At 37.1% G+C, this 22,445-nt stretch overlaps 1 pseudogene; it reads left to right on the top strand.

Annotated features, from left to right (window-relative positions):
- The first annotated feature begins 2,928 nt into the window (after window positions 1-2,928).
- Window positions 2,929-3,028, top strand: LOC122103142 (annotated as a pseudogene).
- Window positions 3,029-22,445: the final 19,417 nt, after the last annotated feature.

Below are 22,445 nucleotides of genomic sequence, written 5' to 3'. Positions count from 1 at the left end.
CATGAATGTGAATATACATCCCATATTTAAATGATGCATTGAGCACTATTTTGGCCTCCCTGTGGCTCGATCTCAGTTCCTGGGAAGAGCCCATCTCCTTACTGACTCAAAGTCTGGTGTGATCACATGGACCGATTGGGCAGTTGGGCCTCCTAGGATCCGAGTTCGAAGCCCAGCACTACCAAAAATTCACCCTGATGTGAGAAGCCAGTCATTGCACCTGTTTTCCTGTGCTGTGCAAATTCTGAGTCTGAGCCAGGATGGAGAATATATAGGAAAATGATGTCAGCTTATATTTCCATAATTCATTCATCTGCAATAACAATTTGCAAGACTGGAGATGTGAAGAACTTAGACATGATTTTATTCTCATTCATTTGGAAGATTAATCTTTAGTCAACAGGAAAGTTTAAAAATGGCTTAGAATTTATTCCTAACTACCAGTTTTTATAAATGGCTTTGTACAATGGTATGTGAGTATTTTATTTTACAAAGGATAATTTTTTCTACTACCTATAAGTTTTGGAATGAGAAGAAAACTAAAATTTACTACTTAGAGGAATGTGATAGAAATAGAAGACAGATTTTATGTTTGTCACATCTCTCATCAGTACCCATATTCAAGACTTAAAGTCATATTTATTACTATGTTAGACAGAGAGGGAAAATATATAATAAGGCAACACATGATAAGGCAACTATTAGTGACACTTTAGAATGTACCTTCTTATGTGATGAAATTTACTTTATTAGCTAATATTTGGATTTGGAATATGGGAGGCTGATCTATTTAACACATTTCTGAAAGGCACCTACTGAACAACACAAATGGTGGGGGGTACTATTTCTACACTTTAATGAATGGTTGAACTTGTTTGGTATTAGTGCTGAGTACGTAAATCAACTCTATTGTAACTTGCTCGCTACACTTGAAAACCTTTTAATGTCACTATCATCTACTTGTCAAGTGTTATTTTGGTGAATATGATTTGAAAAAGTTTATTTGAAAAGGAATATACTTTCAGGAGATTAAATGTAGGTTACATTGGTTTGAGAATGACAACATTTTTAAACTACAGAACCAAGTTTTACTGAAGTACCAGTGTTTTGAAGCACTAAGGGTCTTCTCAATTAATGTTTTTCTAAATTATATTTGACCTCTAAATCAAGTTTTCCTAGTCTTGGTAGACCAATTATGGATCTATGATTCCAGAAATTATATTTTTGGCTGCACTGAAATCTTTCATTAATCATTAGGAGAGGGGTATTAAAAATAACCTTGTTCATTTGTGATTTTGTTCACTCATATGGGCTGGTCATCTGTAAATTGAAAGTTTGAATTACAGTACATTCATTCAAATTTTGTGATCTCATCTTTCATTTTAACTTGCCTTGCATTTCACAATTGATTACTGCTAATTCTTGTAAAGAATTGGGGCCCTGAAATATTATAGGAAATGAGAAATTGAGATGAGTCTTCAATTATTTTCTGTTGATATGTTGCATGGGCCTATGTGAGAAGTCATGCCCTTGTTATCTGATGATGCAGATAACTGGGACCTGGTATCCTAGGACCCGTGGGTCCTGCAGAAAAATAATAGCTTTTAGACATCATATCAGCAAAATTTGGGTATAATCAGCAAGAATGCTTCAGAAATATGGAGAAAAACACTTTGCGACCATGGAGTTAAGACAATAAACAGAGCATCAGAATAAAATCCCTTATATATTAGCAGAAAACAATACTGTTATTTTACCATGTGAATTCCGAAGACCATGAACACTTAGAAGGTATCACAAGTTTATACCGAAGATATTGCATTAATACTTTTTATATTCTAATATATATTCTAAACCTAATTATTTATATTCCAATTTATTTATGGGAATAGATGTCAATATATTTGTCAAATTATCAATTCTAGTAAGATTCACATTATGAAATTTAAAATCAGCACATATAAATATATAAGTATATATAATATAAAAATTGTTTTGCATTGTTGTGTTGTGTTTAGGGAATCAAAGGCAACTCTGTTTTAAAGTATTATTCCATTACCTCTACCTCAGTTTTTGGTAGAGTTAGACTTAAAGCTTTACCATTTGTAGATTTATAGCCTAGAGGCAAGAGGAAACACTGTGATTAAAACATTACCAATTTAAGGCCTAATATCGAGGAGAAACATATGGACTTCTCCAGGAGCTATGGAAATATTTGGTGGTAGAATGTCAGAAGTGTAAGTTCCTGCTTGGTTGGATGATAGACAGGCCAGGACAATAGGTAATCATGCATATGAACAATTTTTTTCACTTTCTTGGCTTTAGCTACTTTTGAAATGATAAGTACAATTAACAATTATGTTTTGATAAAATACCTTCCATTCTGAACAATTCTGTCTGAACTGTTCATCTCTCTATGATTCCTTGTAACTAAGATTAGCTTTGTTCCAGTAAGACAATCTATGCTTTCAGGATAAGATATTCTGGTTGGTCTGTTCCTACATGGAAGAAGGGTAAAAGTTTAGGTAGATATTTGTCCCAGCAAGACCTCATTTGGGAAATTTTAAGCTGCAGAAAGTTAGAAGTAGCTCTTAAGCAAGGCTTACTTTGAGTCCATTAGCTCCACAAAGCTAACTCAGTTGATAAATAAATACTTGAAAAGCCACCACCTTTGGACTTAGCTGTAAAGGTTTCAAAGTATGATCAAATTTAAAATGAAAATGACAAAATAGTCATTGACAAAAAAATTGTAAATGTGAGCAATCGAACAAACTATATAAGTTTTTTCCAGTATACACAGATTTTTAGAGAAATGAGATCAATAGCATTTTTAGGAACAATAAGGGTTCCTTGTTACAAAAAGACAACTATGGATACATGCCTTTATAAATATTATATCATTACGTACTTAAATTTAGAGTATACTACATGCTTCAGCAGCAGGTCTACCCAAATTACAACAATACAGAGATTAACATGGCACTTGCACAAGGATGATATAAAAATTTGTGAAGTATTCCATATTTTTCATTCTTCTGATGCAAGAAATGAAAAAAAGTTATTAAAAAGTTGATTACAAAAATACAAGTGTAACATACATGTAATTCATAGAATTAAAGGTTAGTTTGACATCAGTGTATTAAATTTTCACCTTAGAAAGGTAACCTTTACAAAACTTAAAATTAGATAACATTGCCATTTTATCCCAAAGAAATAAAATAAGAACCCAGTAAAAAAAGGAATCTTAAATTCCTTCTATGTGGAATGCAATCTGAAAGGTCACATTTATTAATGAATCTATACATGATATAACAATGTAGAATTCAAAGTATTATATCTAGGACGAATGAAATAGATTATGGACATTATACAAACATAGATATACTTTTTTCAGAAAAGCACTCGGAACATCTTTAGTTTCTATACTATTCATTCCAACAGATAAGTTAAAATTATTTCTGATTAAAAAATTCACAAACTCTGCAGGAATCATTATAGATGTATAGAAACAACTCTTGAAAACATTTTGATATCAAAGTCATGCAATTCACTTGGAAGAATACCATGGAATACATGAATTTTTATAGTAAGATATTGCTGATGCTTTGTATTGTGAAAAAACAATTTGTAGGGACACAAAAGATGGACTGGCATTTTTGAAATTTAAGAATCTTAACCAAACCATAACGACTTAGTAGAACAATTTGTACAGCCTTTGACAACTTCAAAGAGGTAGTGATACATACTTATCCTTTTGGCAATATCAAATGCAGTTTCTTCCAAGTTGTTCTCCAGACCTTGTTTGATATAATGGTTCAACAGAAGGAGATACAGAGTATCTTTGCTATTTCTATTCCCAGCAGCAAGATGCAAGGGGGTCAAGAGCCCTTTAGTTTGGGGATTGGTATCTGCATCATGATGAAATAATAAAGAAGCCACTCTGGTATTATTCCACATATAAGCACTGTGCAGGGGTGTCCAGCCATTCAGAGTTATTGCATGAATATCTGCCTTGAGCTAGCAACTCATGGACAATGTCTAAGTGTCCACTCTAAGCTTACCGATGAAGAGGGGTATACTCATCCTCATCCCTAGTATTCATCTGGGTGGCCTTTTTGGAAAGTAGTCTCCGCACCATAGTAAGCCGATAAATTTTGGCATCCCAAAGAAGAAATTTGCTTGGATCCTACTCCATTTTTTTCTTGCAATTCATACCATTCCTCACTTTTTCATCTTGTTCCTTGTCTTCATCAGAATTGCCTAACCAGAGACTTTGAGTGCCAGTGGGAATGAGATGTCCATGTATTTCCCCAATAGTTCACATTGGTTGAACTAGTCAGAAAAAACTGAATTTTTTGCATATGTATTTTCACCATGATTTATTTTCTCTTTTTCCATTTTTACTATTCTAAATTATTCTAACTGGAGAGTAGTGAATTGATAGAGAGCAGAGGAAAGATTTTCCTCAGTATTCAAAGGTACAGAGTGAAAATGAGGACCAGTGGTGTCTTCATGTGCAGCTTTTTCTAGGAATGAGAAAATAGGAAACAATGCCTTCTATGTAAATGATTTGGGAAATACCATGTTATAGTGTAAGAGAACTCACTATTCAACATATTGTCTTTAAGAGCTTTCTAGTAGCTTTCTAATGTTGGTATTCAACATTATAAAAAATGTATAATGCAGTAGTAAAATAGAAGTCCTTTGTATGACTACCTAAATTCTTGTTTTTTAAAGACACTGGTTTTCATATAAAAATAGGCCTATCTATTGTCTGCAGGTGATTTTGATGATTGAAGATGCTTAATGAGAAGTCAAAATGTATTAGTAGTCCTTTGCTGCCAATTAAATTTCACTTTTTCTTCTTGGAGAATATAATGATCAAAGCAATAGTTCAGAATCAGCAAGCAATAGTTCAGAATCATGCTTCAAGCGCAAGTGAATCACCAGTAAGTAATCCTCGATTCCATTTTCCACAAAGTTTTGTCACAGATACATTCTGCCTGCCTTCTCTAGCTGCTTTCCTAGCCTGGACCTGTTCCTTCATTGTATAGGAAAAGTGTGATTCAACTGATTTCAATCAGATCTGTTAGTAGAATTATCAAGTATTTAGATTCTTTTTTTTAAAATTATTTGTGGGGCCTGACCTGGGCACTGTCCTTGAGCTCTTCAAATCAAGGCAAGCGCTGTACCACTTGAGCCACAGCACCACTTCTGGATTTTTCTGTTTATGTGGTGCTGTTTTGGGAAATGGCAGAGCAGAAAGTGAAATGATGCAATCAAAAATGTAAAAACAAAATAAATTAGGATAATTATGGAGCAATCATGAAAGAGAGAGAGGAAAAGAGACACAGATGTGCAATGACCTAGCTAGCCACAAAATCTATGCTTCTAATCAATTACAGAGCAAACAATTTTTTATTTTTTAAAAGAGATGGAAATAGAATTTATGTATTTACTTGAAATTAGTAAATACATTTTTAGTCGCCTACATAAAGAGACATAGCTTTGACCAAATTACAGACAAGAATCTTAATCCTTGGGCTGGGAAGGTGGCTCAGGGTAGAGTGCTTGCCTTGCAGCTTACTACAGTGCAGACACTACTTTCCAAAAAGGCTACTCATATGAATACTAGGGATGAGGATGAGTATACCCCTCTTCATCAGGAAGCTTAGAGTGGACACCTAGACCTTGTCCATGAGTTGGTATCTCAAGGCAGATATTCATACAATAACTGTGAATGGCTGGACACCCCTGAACAGTGCTTATATGTGGAACATATTGCAACAGCACATACACACACACACACACACACACACACACACACACACACACACACACACACACATACACACACCCCATCAGATTTCTTCTTAAATATTTTTTGTGTATGGTCTTAAGAAGAAATCTACATTACTAACTTGAATTTCTGACAGGACAATATCATCACTGTACATCTTGCTTCTGTGCTTTCAGTTTTAAATTACTATATAAGTATGTGCATTACATAAGTATAGGAAAAAGTAGGAGCCACACGGGTGGCTCAGGTCTTTAATCCTACCTAATCAGAAAGATGAAATCTGATGATTGTGCTTTGAAACCAGACCAAGAAAAAAAAGTCCATTAGATTATGAATTGAAAGTAACCACAGAAGCTTGAAATGGAGTTGTATTATTAGCAGTAAAATGCTAGCCTTGAGAAAACTAAAACAAAATAAATAACAAATTCTGAGACAGAGCCAGGCCCTGAGTTCAAGCTATATATTAGCACCAAACTAATGAATGAATGAATGAACTAAAAATAAATTAAATGGTCACATGTGGAGAGACAGGTAAAATGTAACAACCATGGTGACTGGATTATGTATTATTTTGTAAAAAGGAAAATTATCATTTTTCCTAATCACTAATATTTTACTTGAACTTTTTTGTACAATAAACTCCGAATTTGACATGCATGTATATGTGTGTGTACATGTGCGCACATGTGTATGTATGAGTGTGTGTGTGTGTGCTCGTTTGCAATGTTGCTTGCCAATGAGGACAGAGTGAAGCTGAAAAGAGCTGTGTTGCAATGTTGTTATTTATCAGTGTTCCGTCCTGTCATTTCAGTGGAACCACCCTTCTTTACATTTTATTTGTCAAATAATAACATCATCATAATCAAAGTATTTACAACATTAAGTTAGATAAAAGAGATCACTTTCAGCTCTTTGTATATGTTAGGCAAGAAGATACACATATATTTGGGTAGTAAGTTATTGCTGTAAGATGACTGTCAGTACAAAATATGTATTTGACCTCTTAAATTGGTTATACTTTTAAGATATACTCATGGAGTGAGTTTGACTGACTTGACCAAACAGGTATTACTCTCTGGTTATTCCTGTGAAACTCAAGGTGGATAAACTCTTTCCGGATTTCTGTTGAAAATAACTTTCTTTGTAAGATCATATCTATTCACACTAAGATAATAAATCCCGTATTTTTTAGGTTTGAATATCCCATCATGTTGACTGAAAATCAGTATTGTGGATATGTTTGTTAGATACACATTGCAAAAAAAAAAAGCATGTGTCACCTCCAGATTGTGGATGCATTTGAAGTTGTATTTTACATACAAAGGTTTCTTCATTAATAGTTCTTTTGTGGGAGTAACTATCACAACTTTAACAATTAAGTCTTTTTGAATATCTTTTCCAATAGAAATAACATTCCAGAGCGAGTCTTGCAATTTCTGAAAACCCGTTGAATATTTTAGTGTTATTTCAGTTCATTGACTACACAGCTAAAGACATTTTTGAAATAAACATTGTTAAAATCTGAAAATGTAAGTGGGGATATAGGTTTTTTTTTATGCATCATTTTATGAAAAGACAGTTCTTATGAAACTAAAAGATAAAGAATAAAAGAATGGAAGTGAATTGGGTGAGCTAATTATTAGTATAACTTTGTTTTCTATTAGCGTAGTCCTTTGAAAGTACATGATGAATTTAAATTATGTCCTTTGTGACACTATGATTCAGTTATTTTTAGAATCTTTGTAGTTATAAGAGTGAATTTGTAGTATAAATAAATGTTTTTGGAAATGATTAGGATTAATCTTGTGTTTTGTTTCCTACTCCCAAGAAAATGAGTTATTTTCAACTGTTAACAGTTTACAATTGAATCTTCAGCATCATGAGAAATTTTGAACAAATATAGTATTATTTATGTCTTTTTGGGGGGAGGAGGGGGTCTGGCAGTGGGGCCTGAACTCTCGGCCTGGGCGCTGTCCCTCAGCTCTTCAGCTCAAGGATAGTGCTCTTCGACTTGAGCCACAGTGCCACTTGCGGCTTTTTTCTTTTTGCTTATGTGGTGCTGAGGAATCAAACCCAGGGCTTCACGCATGCAAGGCAAGCACTCTACCACTGAGCCACCTTCCCAGCCCTTTATGTCTTTTAAAATCAATTGTATTCACAAGTTGGAGAGGCTTTAATTCATACTTAGGTCTTGTTGTCTATGATTTTTATCCTCTCATTCCTAACATTAATGATTGGTCAGACTGCATTTTTGGGTACATGAAAGGTAAAATATTTATCTAGAGTCAAAGGTGATTTTTATATGTCTTATTTTAATAGCATTTTAAAGTAGTACCTTTCTCTCAAAATGTTGGGTATAAAAAGCAATTAAAATACTTCTAATGGTAAACAACTTAGTTGAGCTACAATGTGGAAATGATTGGTCCATAAGACCTGCAGTCTGTTTCCATCAGGAATTGGGGAGGTGATTCTTTCAGTAAGACAGTGTTAAACAAAGATAGGGTCCCCAGGCAGTCAGTGTTGAATGAAGGGATAGAATATGATTTCTGCTATTTTGACCTAGAAACCAAGAATGTTATACTTTAGCAGTTCTTTTCACCAGGGAGGTATTCATTGATTATGAACTTTGAGTATTCATATTACAGTTCCCTATTTTCTAACAAAGATAAAGTGAAATATTATGAGTGTACACAATAATTCTGGGAAATTTTCCTAGAATTAGTAGACTAAGTGCTGGTATTTTAGTCATAAAATAGAATGAGGTTAATTGATACAGTGGGAGATGAACCTCAGGCTCACACTTACCATGTGTGCAATGTTGTACTAGTAATTCCAACTCTGAGGACTTCAATATCATCGTCTGAGAATTAAAAATGTAAGTAGTTCAACTTTATGGAATTATTGTGAGGATTAAATTAGATACCATAGGTAAAGTACTTGGAAAAACAATCAATTAGCATTTGGCAAATTCTACCTGTTATTTTATCATGTGGTTAATTCTAACATCTTTTACTGTGATTTTTATTGTGTTTCTTTATGATGTGCAATGTGATGGTTTTCCCAAACTGATTCTCACAATTCACATTCCATTCAACAAAAAGAAATGTGTAACAATTCCGTTTGTTTTGCTCCTTATTAACTTTTGTTTCCATTTTATTTTATAATGAAATATGATTTCATAAATCTACTGTAGATGCAAAAATATGTTAATATATTTCTAACTGTATGTATTGTTCTATACATATACACATATAATACACAGGTTACAATGATTATTTATAACTTCTGTAACTATACAATTTACTAAATTATTAAAAACATCGACAGCTCATGCCTGGAATCCTGGTGACTCAGGAGGCTGAGATCTGACTATCATGGTTTGAAGCCATCCTGGGCAGGAAAGTCCATGAGCCTCTTATCTCCAAACAACCAACCGAAAATCAGAATTGGAACTGTGGATCAAAGTATTAGAGTGGTAGCCTTGAGAGAAAAAGCTTATGGACATCACCCAGGCTCTTAGTTCAAGAACTACAATCTACCCCCAAAAAATCTATTTAATTTACACCTGTGTAAGTAGAGTATTTCCATCACCCAAATGCACATCCATGCTCATTTGCAAGGTAACTCTGTTTTGCCTAAAGTACACTAAACATTATCACTAAAGGACCATTGGAATGTGGTTTCATTCTATCTCTCTAATGGATTTTCCCCACTCAAATACTCAAGTGTTACAATTGTTCTAATTATTAAAATCATAGCTTTTTTCTTTAATAACCCTAATATTAGAGTTTGAATTGAGTGTTTTGTTCCCCTTAAATAGGTGTTCTTACCACTTTGTCATGCCCCCAGCCCTAAGTAATCCTGATTATTTTTCAGCTAGAAAATGGCTTCCTACTTGTGCATGAACTTGGCCTCAGTCCACTTGATGTTATTCTACCTGGAATTTAGAATAACAGGTGCATGGCATTGTGTACAGAACTTTCTGTTCCATCTGGGCTTTTGCCACTATCCTCACAACATTGCACTCCCATGTAGTCACGAATTTCATAAGCTTGTCATACCTGATTTTTTTTCTAAATCTTTCATTTCCTGCAGGCTCTTGTGTAATGAATTAATTTGTGTTTTCTTGGGTTGTTTATTTCATTTGAATCTATGTGTTGAGTTGTTCCTCACTTTTCCTTTTGTTTCTTTCCCTCAAGTTCTTGCCTAAAGTGCTGAGAAACCAATTCTTCTTTCTCAAGATAGTCAGGGTGAACATTATTTATTCCAAAGCAATTTCAGTATCTATGAATGGTATACACATGCTAACCGCTGAGAAGGGTGTTTTTATTTTCATGGCAGTCTTTGGCATACACAGACAGATCATGAAATATATGAAGAAAATAAAACTACAGATGAATGCCAAGAGGAGAATAAGCTATTATTAATTGTTTGACAGAGGTTTCTCTTCTAGTGAAAGAAATATATTGCTTGATGCAGGATTTCACAAAATCATATTGCTAGGAGGAACCTAAAAAATCATCTAATACTATAGACTTGAAAGTGATGAATTGACTTCCTGAATAATTTACTTTTGGGTCAAATAAAAGCAGGCTTCCAAAAAGAGAGTCGATTTTAGAGAAACATGATGAATTTTATGTAAATATGTCCTTAGCTGATTTTGTTAATTTGTGAACTAATACAGGGAAATAAAGTACAGCAAGATAAAAAAATATAAACTTCACATTGAAATACTCATTTGTGTTTTTGTATGTGTGCATGCATGTGCGAGTACACACACGCACATGTGCATGTGTTGCAGAGCTTCTGCAAGGCAAAGGACATAGTTAGCAAGATCGATAGAAAGCCCACGGATTGGGAGATGATCTTCATTAGCCATACAATGGACAAGGGTCTCATCTAAAATATACCTGGAACTCAAAAAATTAAATCCCCCAACAACAAATCCTCAGAGAAACAACTGCCCAATAAATAAGTGGGCTAAAGACTTAAAGGGAAACTCTGAAGAGGGAAGGATGGCTGATAGACATATGAAGATATGCTCAACCTCTCTAGCTATAAAAGAAATGCAAATCAACCCAGCATTGAGATACCACCTCAGCCCAGTTAGAATGGCTATAATAAAGAATTCTAATAACAACAGATACTGGAGGACATGGGGACAGAAGGGAATCTTAGTGCATTGTTAGTGGGAGTGTAAACTTGTTCAACCACTTTGGAAAGTAGTATGGAGGTTCCTCAAAAGACTCCACATAGAGCTCCCCTATTTCCCAGCAATCCCACTTTTGGTCATTTACCCAAATTACCACAAACAAGACCATACTAAAGTTTCCAGCACATCTATGTTTATGGCAACGTTATTTATAATAGCTAAGATATGGAACCAACCCTGATGCCTCTCATTAGATGAATGGATCTAGAAAGTGTGGTAGATATACACAATGAAATTCTATGCCTGTATCAGAAAGAATAACATTGCCCCATTTGTTAGGAAATGGAAAGACTTGGAAAAAATTAAGTGAAGAAAGCCAGGCCCAAAAATATAGGTCGCATGGTTTCCCTTATTTGCAAAAACTAGTATATTTTTGAGACAAGCAGAAAAGGTAAGATAAGTTCATGTTAGGTGAAATGAACCCCAAGATAATTATTGAAATGTTTTTTTTTCTTTCTTGCAATTGTTTCTAACATATTTGTAAGATTATTTCTTTGTTGCTTTGTATGTCCCTACCCCATGGTATAAACCCCTACTTCCATTTTATTTGATATTGTTAAAATTTGTGGAGGGAATGGGCAAAACCCAACCTTTAAATATGGATACGTCGGACCCATTGCAACAATGAGCTATACAAGTCATTATGTCCAATAAGGAACTTTACAACTTTTTCTGTTGGGGGGGTGGAGAGGGGAAATGGGAAGGGATGAGAAGTGGAAACAGGAAGAGGCAACAATGCTTGGTAAGAAATGTACTCATTACCTTACCCATGTAATTGAAACCCCTCTGTACGGTATTTTGAAAAAAAAAATTTTTTAAGTTTGTCAGAATAATGTCAAAAATTTTTGACAGAATAATCATTAGTGTCTCGCCTAGAATCTGGATATGGTTAGTAACTCTAGAGGATTTTCTCATGCTTTCAAAATTTTCCGTAAACATATACGAATGAGGTGGTTTATACCTATAATCCTAGCTACTCTGAAAATAGAAATGTCGATAGTTGCAATTCAAGGTCAAGTTGGAAAACATAAAAGAGACCTCCAGCTCAATCAATAAAAGCTAGGTGTGCCAATGTGTGGCTGTCATGCTACCTATCTTGAACATAAACTAGGAAATTCACTATCCAGGTAGCTTAGGAATAAATAAATACAAGATTCTATCTCAAAAATAATCAAAGCAAAAATTACTGGATGTGACATGGTTCAAGTGGTCAGAGGCCTGCCTGGCAAATGCAAGGCTCTGAATTTGAATCCAAGTACTTACCTCAAAAAATTAAAAGTAAACAATATGAATTATTTCTCTAAATCACTTCTCAGTGCAATTATTGTATGTATTCTTCTAATAATCTGGTAGTGAAGGCAGAGAATTGATTAAACCAGATCAATATAATAGGTGAAATGAACCCCAAGTTAAGAATTGAAATGTATTTTTTTCTTTCTTGCAATTGTTTCTAACATATTTATCAGATTATTTCTTTATACTGGGAACGCCAAGTTTCTTCATGGCTCACTCTTCATGGTGTGCTCATGTGGAACTATTCACCAATTAGGCCTTCTAGGCCCCGAGTTCAGATCCCAGCCCTGCCAAAAGATTCATCTTGATGTCAGAAGCAAATTGTTGCCCCTGTTTTCCTTTCCTGTGCAACTCCTGGGTCTCAGCTAGGATGGAGAATGCATGGGCCACCCTTTGGTCATGGGAATAAGTTGTTATACATGTCAGCTGAGTTATACCTGTCATCATATACTCAAAAAATACACAATACATCCATGAATACCATACAAAACAAAGACAAGAACTACACTTAATATACGATGCAGTACACACACGGATGTGAATATACATCCCATGTTTCAATGACGCATTGAGGACTATTTTGGCCTCTCTGGGACTCAATCTCAGTTACTGGTAACAGCCCAGCTCCTTCTTGGCTCACAGTCTGGTGTGTTCACGTGGACCCATTGGGAATTTGGGCCTCCTAGGCCTTGAGTTCGAATCCCAGCACTGCCAAAAATTCACCTTGATGTGAGAAGCCAGTCGTTGCACCTGTTCTCATGTGCTGTGCAAATTCTGGTTCTCAGCTAGGATAGAGAAGGTATAAGCAACTCTATACTCATGGGAATAGGTTGTCTTCTAGATCACCACAGTGATATCTGTCAACCTATACTCAAGAAAATACACAATACTTTTCATCATAGAGGTCCTTCACTTCTTTGATTAAGTTAATTCCTAGGTATTTTATTTTTTGTGGGGTTATTACAAATGGAGTTGCTTTCCTAATTTCATCCACACTTTTCTCATTGTTGGCATACAGAAAAGTCATTGATTTTGTGGGGTTAATTTTAAACCCTGCTACTTTGTCAAAGTTTTGAAACAGCTTGAGTAATTTGGGAGTGGAGTCTATGGGATTATTTAAATACAAGATCATGTCATCTGCAAAGAGGGAGAGTTTTATTTCTTTTTCCCTATTTGGATCCCCTTTATGTATGCATCTTGTCTTATTGCTGTAGCTAAGCATTCTAATACTAGATTGAAGAGAAGTGAAAGCTTTAAAAACTTGAAAAAGGATATCGAAACAGAACTTAGAAAATGGCAAAACCTTCCATGCTTCTGGATTGGAAAGATTAACATCGCGAAAATGGCAATACTTCCCAAAGCTATCTACAAATCCCATGCAATACCTCTCAAAATTCCAACCTCATTCTTCAAGGAAATAGAAGAGATAATCCAAAAATTCATATGGAACAATAAAAGACCCCGAATAGCAAAAACAATCCTCAACGCAAAGAACACTGCTGGAGGAATATCAATACCAAATTTCAAACTCTACTATAAAGCCATAGTAATCAAAACAGCTTAGTACTGGCACAAGAACAGACCTCAGGACCAATGGAATAGAATTGAAAACCCAGAAATGAACCTACAGACCTATAGCCATCTAATGATAAGGGAGCTAAAAAAATAGAATGGAAGGAAGACAGCCTATTCAGTAAATGGTGCTGTCAAATTGGTTAACTACTTGTAGAAAACTAAAACTAGATCGTCAAATATCACCTTGCACTAGAATCAACTCCAAATGGATCAAAGACCTCGGAGTCAAAGCAGACACTCTGGAAACATTACAGGAGAAACCCTAGGTCTCCTTGGTGCAGGCAGAAATTTTCTTAATAGAGACCCAGAAACACAACAAATCAAAGAAAAGTTGGACAAATGGCATTGCATGAAGTTGCAGAGCTTCTGCATGGCAAAGAACATAGCTAGCAAGATCAATAGAAAGCCCACAGATTGAGAGAAGATCTTCACTAGCCATACAACGGACAAGGGTCTCATATCTAAAATATACTTCTAATTCAAAAATTAAATCCTCCAACAAGAAATCCCCAAAGAAAGAACTGCCCAATAAATAAGTGGGCTAAAGACTTAAAGAGAAACTTCTCTGAAGAAGAAAGAAGGATGGCCAATAGACACATGAAGAAATGCTCAACCTGCCTAGCCATAAAATACATGCAAATCAAAACAACATTGAGATACCAGCTCACCCCAGTTAGAATGGCAAAAATCAAGAACTCTAATAACAACAGACGCTGGAGGGGATGTGGACAGAAGGGAATCTTACTTCATTGTTGGTGGGAGTGTAAACTTGTTCAAACCCGTTAGAAAGCAGTATAGAGGTTTCTCAAAAGACTCCACATAGAGCTCCCCTATGACCCAGCAATCCCACTTTTGGGCATTGACCCAAATGTTTACAAACAAGACCACACTAAAGCTTCCAGCACAACTATGTTTATTGCAGCATTATTTACCATAGCTAAGATATGGAACCAACCCAGATGCCCCTCAGTATATGAATGGATCAAGAAAATGTGGTATATATACACAATGGAATTCTATGCCTCCATCAGAAAGAATGACATTGCCCAATTTGTTAGGAAATGGAAAGACTTGGAAAAAATTATTTTAAGTGAAGTAAGCCAAGTCCAAAGAAACATAGATCCCATGGTTTCGCTTATTTGCAATATCTAGTATATGTCTGAGTCAAGCAGAAAATGTCAGATAAGGTGATGTTAGGGAAATGAACCCTAAGATATGTATTCAAATGTTTTTTTCTTTCTTTCTTTTTTTTTTTTTTTGGGTCCGGTTGTGGGTCCTGAACTCTGGGCCTGGGTGCTGTCCCTCAGCTCTTCAGCTCAAGGCTAGCACTCTACCACTTGAGCCACAACGCCACTTCCGGCTTTTTTCTTTTTGCTTATGTGGTGCTGAGGAATCGAACCCAGGGCCTCAGGCATGCAAGGCAAGCGCTCTACCACTGAGCCACCTTCCCAGCCCCTCAAATGTTTTTTTCTTTCATGCAATTGTTTCTAATTCATTTATAATATTATTTCTTTGTTGCTTTGTATGTCCTTCCCCTACAGTATAAACCCTGCTTTCACTGTATTTGCTGTCAGTACAATTTTTGGAGGAGAAGGGAAAAAACAAGTCATTTAAGGATAACTGTGGACCCGTTACAACAATGAGAAGTACAAGTTTTCATGTCGAAAACGAACTTTACAACTTTGGTGTGTGGGTGGGGAGGATAGGGTCGGGGAGAGGGGAGGCTGGGAAGACATGTGAAGGGTAGACAAAGGAGGAGGCTGCAATGCTTGATAAGAAATGTACTCATTATTTTGTCCATGTAATTGTAACCCCTCTGTACAGTATGTTCACAATAAAAAATAAAAATTAAAAAAAAGAAAATACACAATACATCAATGAATAAGACAATATAAAGAGAATGACTACATCAAATGCAAGATGTCGCCCACCCATATTTGGAAATATAGATCCTTTGTTTAATTATGAATTTATGACTATATTGGCCCCCACCAGGACTCCATCTCAGGTCCCAGAAATGGCTTAACTCCTTAGTGGCTCATAGGCTGGTGTGCTCACCATGATCCATTCACCAATTGGGCCTGCTAGGCCTTGAGTTCAAATTCCAGCACTGCCAAAGATTCATTCTGATGTTAAAAGCCTAGGGTTGCACACGTTTTCCTGTTCTGTGAATGTCCTGGGTGTCATTGAGAATGGAAAATGCTATATAAGCAACTCAATAGCCATGGGATTAGGTTGTCATCCATGTAAGCACAGTTATATCTGTCAACATATTCAATATAATGCACAATGCATCCATGAATAAGATAAATAAAAATTAATAAAAAGTATAAATACACTTAATGCAAGATGCATAACACACCTGTAGGTAAAGAGAGATCCTATGTTTAAAAAAGGTGGGCTTGCTATTTTGTTCAGTGCTGGGGCTTCAAATCAGGTCCTGGACCAGGCCTGACATTCTAGTCTTCAAGGATGGTGAGCTTCCCCTTCCTCCTCAGTGCAACAGTGCTATCCAAACCTGAGTTTAAATCCCAGCATTCACAAAAGATTCATCCTGTTGTCAGAAGCCAGTTGTTGTAAACGTTTTCCTCTCCTGTGTAAGTCCTGAGTCTCAACTAGGAAGGGGAATTCATAGGCAGCCCTATAACCATGGGAACAGGTTGTCATCCATGTCAGCACAGTTAAACCTGTCACCTTACTTAGTCAAATACAAAATACCTCCATGAAGTAGAGACAAAATAAGGAGAAGTTCACCGAACTTTTACAAGTTGCTATACACACATGTTTGTCAATATAGATCGTATGTTTAAAGTATGAATTCATGACTATAGTGGACCACCCTGGTGATCAATGTCAGATCCTGGGAATGGCCTAGCTCATTAGTTGCTCACAGGTTAGTGTGTTCACCTTGACTTATTGGCCAGTTGGCCCTACTAGGCCCTGAGTTAAGATCCCAGCACTACCAACAAGTGAATCGTGGAGTAAGAAGCCAAGTGTGAAACTTGTTTTCCTTTTCTCTGAATATCCTTGGTGATCCTGAGAATCCTGGCATGATGGAGAACATTTCTATAAATCTAGATGCTCTGTGAAAGGATGTCATCAATGTAATATATGGAAGGGGTTTCATCATAGTACAATCAATGGTAAATAAATTAATAAACAAAAAATACAAGAACAACCACACCAAACATGTATGGACTGAACATCTATAGGTAAGTATCAATCCTATCTTTACAATGTGTATAAATAGTATGTTTCCGGGGCTGTTACTTGAATTCAGGACTAGTGAACAGGCCTGACTTTCTTATCTTCATCCCCATTGCTGTAGGTTTACCCAGATCCTGAGTTCAAATACAAAGCCTGGAAGAATAAACAGCGTGAATTGCAAGCAAGGGAGCTAAATTTTTTAATTTTACTTTTCTCAATACGGTGCTTGAACTCAGGTCGTGGCAATTCTGCCTCAGCTTTGATCACCCTAGGCTGGGGTACAGCCACTAGATCTGCAGCTCCTCCTGGGACCCTAGACCCCCAGGCCTTGCAGGGAAAGCAATGCACAGAAAAAATATGGCCAATTTATATTTTCTTCCTTTGTATGGTGACCCTCATGGGTCTGAGTGACACTGTTGCAAAGGGTACTTCAACTTGCATTGCTGAAGTCTGCCAGACTATCAGGATTAACAATGGAATGTTGTCAATGTCACGGTTGAATGAATTGATCATGGAAGATGCTCTATAAAATTAAATTAATATTTCAGGAGGCTGATTGATTTGATTTAATATTTATGAAGCATTGAAAGAATATTATTACTTAAAGGAACGCAATAATTTCAGGACACTGATTTCATTAATAGTTTACGGATGAAAACAATTTATTAATTACATTGAGGCAGAATTAATCCCCAGGAATTGGTAAGAATGTAGTCTATATAAGTGAATAATGTATAGACATCTTTGACACTCTATAAAGATATATATTTATTAGCATACTGCCATCTGCATGTCAATATTTTCTTATTTTGGTAACCCCTGGGACTTGACCTGAGGTCCTGGGAACACTCTGTCAGCTCAATTTGCCACAGGATGGCATGCTAACACTCACCCATTCATGAATTGGGCCTTGTAGGCTTGTAGGCCTTGAATTCAGATGCCAGCATTACCAAAAATGAATCGTGGAGTAAGAAGATAATGGTGACACATGTTTTCCTTTTCTGTGAAAGTCCTGGGTGTCAGGGATGAAGACCTATATCCTGTATAATCAATGTAATCAATGTTTCATGTTCCATAATAGTAAATAAAATAAATGGTCAATACATGAATAAAACAAAAAAATAAAATAACTACTGAATGCAATATGGAGTCAACTTATGTATATAAATATAAATCATATATGTAAATTGTACATGAACAGGATGTTTCTAGTGGTGGGGATCTGTTTTAGGCATGAGGAACAGACCTGAATTTCTTGACTTCAAGGAGGCCAGCTTCCCATTCCCACACAGTGCAAGAGAGTTACCAAGACCATGAGTTTCAATCCCAGTCCTGGCAGAAAAATGGCACCTTTGCAGTATGTGAGGCCCAATTCTTCTGTATTTTATTATGCCTAAATTTTATGAATGTGATTGTTTAAATGTTTAATAAAGAATTAACTAAAATCGGTCAGTATCCTATAATATGTGTATAATTTTATCCTAGAATCATTCAAGAACTGCCCATTCAATCATGACATACATCACATTCCACTGGTATTCATATGGATAGGATGAGTTCCTTAGGATCTCCTGCCATTTGGAGGTGGCAGGACCAGGATTCCAACTGTGGGCTCCAACTCCCACCACTTCAACTTGGGGATAGGGTACTCACCGTTCTGTCCAAGAATATCAGCAAGACCAATGATTAGGCAGGCACCAGTGGCTCTCAGCAGTCCTCCTTGATACTTACAAGGCTGTGATAGGAGGATCATGGTCAAAGTCATCCTAGGCCGGAAAGTCCTTGAGACCTCTCTCCAACTTCAGTTCCAACAAAGCCAGAAGCCCAGGGCTCCAGTGTGGAAGGCGAGCCTTGAGCAAAAGCAGCTCACAGACTGTTCCCAGATCCTGAGTTCAAGGTCCGGGTCTGGTAACAAACAGACATACACAATAATCTGTGCAGCCTTCCAGCTAAAGAAGGTCATCCTCTTTTCTCCAACTAAATTGGTCCCTGGGAAAAGGACTGGGGGAGCTGTTGTCTTCTTGACTCCAGCCATGCTGCTTGCATCACAGAATTCTAGCCACACCCCCATTATTTCATGGTTCTTTCTAACCAATGGGATACAAGAATGGTGGCCACGCCCACATTCCATGCTGCCCAGTAGCACCTGGATTCCCTCTGTTAGTTTCCAATACTACCAGCAATTGAGGAAGGTAGAGGTGGCTGAGTGGTGAGGAAGAGACCCAAGCGACTTTGGAGTATAGTAAGAAATGGAGATGCCAGCCCACACCCCAGCTCCCTCCCCCCTTCCCAAGGTGCAGGATTTCAAACCTCAGGTAATGGTGCACTGCCAGCCCACCTAAAGCCCTGACCTTGTCCCTGGCCCTGGTTCTCTGCTCTTGGCCCATCTGTTTCCGGGGTCAGACACTCCTCTGGGGGCACCATGACCCCCTGCTTATTTCCTCACCCTGGCTTTGAAGAGCCACCTTTCTGTCTTGGACATTTCTGAAACAGAGACTCAATATATGCTCTGGTTGGTCTGGATTGAGGTCCTCCTATCTGGGACAGGTATGCTCCACCAGGCTTGGTCCTCTGTAGTTGGGATGGTAGACATGTAGCTCCATGCTCAGTCATCGATTTAGATGGATTATCCCAAACTTTTAGTCCACAGCAGCCGATTCTTGACCACAGGTGAAGCTCTGGGTAGGGCCACAACCATCAGACCTCATTCTCCTCACAGGACAGTTTTGAGGAAACAAGGGATTTATACAGAGGGAATCTCTTGAGCATGGCTTGGCATGGAGGGAGTGGCCTTTAGAGAAGGTTCTCGGCAATTCTGTGAGCAAATGACAGGAAGATACCAGCAAAGGGCTCAGGTGGGGTCAGTTATTAATCATGCAACAGGTGGGGATTTTGAAACAAAACATGGCTCTCTTTCATCATTACCCTATCCCCATGAGGAAGGGGATCCTTCACTGTGTTGAGTTTTGCATCTGGGGAAACCGAGGCACAGAGAAGTCAGGTGATCTCCTTATGACTTCAGCTTCACAGGAAGCTCGGCCTCACTTCACTACCATGCTCCCAAGGACAATGGGTGCTATTCAATCCACTTCTTGTGGTAGGAAGTCCACTTCTTGTCAGTTGTCTAGGCTTGAACCCTAGGCATGGGCACTGTTCCTGAGCTCCTCAGCAAAAGGCTAGTGCTCTACCACTTGAGCCCACAGCACCACTTCTGGTTTTCTGGTGGTTCTTTGGAAATAAGAGTCTCAGAGACGTTCCTGCTGGGGCTGGCTATGAACCATGATCCTCGTATCTCAGCCTCCTATGTAGTTAGGATTAGATTTCTGAGCCACCGGCACCCGACTTAATTGTAATTCTGACTTTTCTCTTCTCTCTTTCACAAAAACTGGTTGAATGGGTGCTGGAAGGAGGAGGTCCAGCATCCCCATGTGGCTGGAATCTAAGGTGATCCTCTCATTCTGGAGGTGGGCTGTGGGTCAGGAGCTATCTCACTTACCCTGTTGAAACAGCTCCCTGAGGTAAGACCCACTGTGCCCTGGCTAGACTGTGAAATTCGTTGTCCATCCAGCCTTACTGGACTTATTGTATTGTTTTACTTTCTACATCATTTTCTAGCACCTGGACAAACTTATGATGCATAGTTACAGAATGAAAATGTAATGCCTTCTTATGAAAGTCATTTAGGGCTCTGAAAATGTGGCTTCATGGTATGGTAATTGTCTAGCATGCATGAAACCCTGGGTTCAATTCATCAGTAACACATAAAAAAGAAAAACACTGGAAGGAATGCTGTGCCTCAAGTGGTAGAGTGCTAGCCTTGAGCAAAAAAAAAAAGCTCAGGAATAATTCCCTACCCCTGAGTTTAAGCCCCTGGACTGGCAAAAAAAATAGTAAATGGAAAATAAAGAACCCATACTTGAAATATATAATTGCTCCTTCCATACTGACACCTGACAATAGTCCCTAATTCATGTACTTTACTTATGTTAGGATACTGTGTTGAAAAAATTTCTGTTCATTCAGTCACAGCAATTAATGCCAGGAATGGGCTTAGATGTTAGGTGAAGATTAATTCTGGAAATTCAATGATTCCAGGATTTTGTGTCATCACTGCTAATCACAAAGTGAAAATAGTCTAAGTGTGATTTTGAAACCTTTTTGGTCAGTTTTGGCACCAAAAAGGCAGAGGCTAATTAATAGTTGTGACAGAAAATAAAGAATAACTCCAGATGGAAAAAAAATGATAGTAACTAAGTTTACCAGAAACTGGTCTAGAGAACCATTTTTGGTTATTGAAGAACTAGTTGTCAAGTAGGCTTTTCCTCATTGCCTTTAGCATTCTAAATCTCTTAGGCTAGTTCTTAATCGCTGCATGATAAATGTATCTCCTTCTATGCTGTTCTTTCATACCTTATCTCCTTTGTTTTCTAAAAATCTCATTCTTTCTAGATTTCTCTATGAACATTTCCTGATACTAAATATACCTATACAGATGTCACAGGATGCTAATGTAAGGGTCCCATAGCTCATGAGTCATTAATGTAACAAAATGGAAAAGGAGGACATATTTACTGCTACCTCAATTTATCTGAAAAGCTGCTATGTTATCCTTTGGTTAAAAATTCCATTCTTTGTCTACATAGTGTCATTCAGTGCACATATTTGCAAATATGAGATGGGTGTTGATGGTTTACACCTGTAATCCTCTGGTTGAGATCAGAGGATTGTGATTCAAAGCCAGTCTTGTCAGGAAAGTCCATGAGACCATAATCTTCAATTAACCACCAGAAACCAGGAAGTGGTGCTGTAGCTAAAATGGTAGTGCGCTCAACTTGAACTGCAGAGCTGAGGGACAGTGCCCAGGATCAGAATTCAAGCTGCACAACCAACAAAAAAGTTGAATATGACTTTAAGTTTCCCCAAAAGGAACAACAAGATCAATAATCTTCCCAAGCAAAAAATTAATTCCAAAATGATTCAGTGCACCTACGTTTGCTGAGTTATGGATTCTTTGCTGGACATATTCTCTAAAAATAAATCGTTTAGGGATACAGGTGGACCCATTGCAAAAATGAGATGTACAAGTCGTTATGTTGAAAAACGAACTTAAAACTTTGGTGTGGGGGAGTGTGGGGTGGGGGGAGGGGGGAGTATGGGAAGGGATGGGAAGGGGAAACAAAGAAGAGGCAACAATGCTTGATAAGTAATGTGCTTGTTATCTTGCCCATGTAATTGTAACTCCTCTGTACGGTATTCTCACAAAAAAAAAGAAAAAAATGTCAAATATTAGCTTTACAATAAACATCTAATATTTCTTCTTTGAAAAGAGATGTCTATACAGTTGATGTCATTTAGCAT

The sequence above is a fragment of the Dipodomys spectabilis genome, unplaced genomic scaffold (genome assembly GCF_019054845.1).
Source record: "Dipodomys spectabilis isolate Male_0828 unplaced genomic scaffold, ASM1905484v1 ptg001891l, whole genome shotgun sequence".
In the NCBI taxonomy this organism is placed as follows: domain Eukaryota; kingdom Metazoa; phylum Chordata; class Mammalia; order Rodentia; family Heteromyidae; genus Dipodomys; species Dipodomys spectabilis.
Note: the sequence above shows the minus strand (reverse complement) of the source record. Positions and strands in the feature narration are given on the sequence as shown.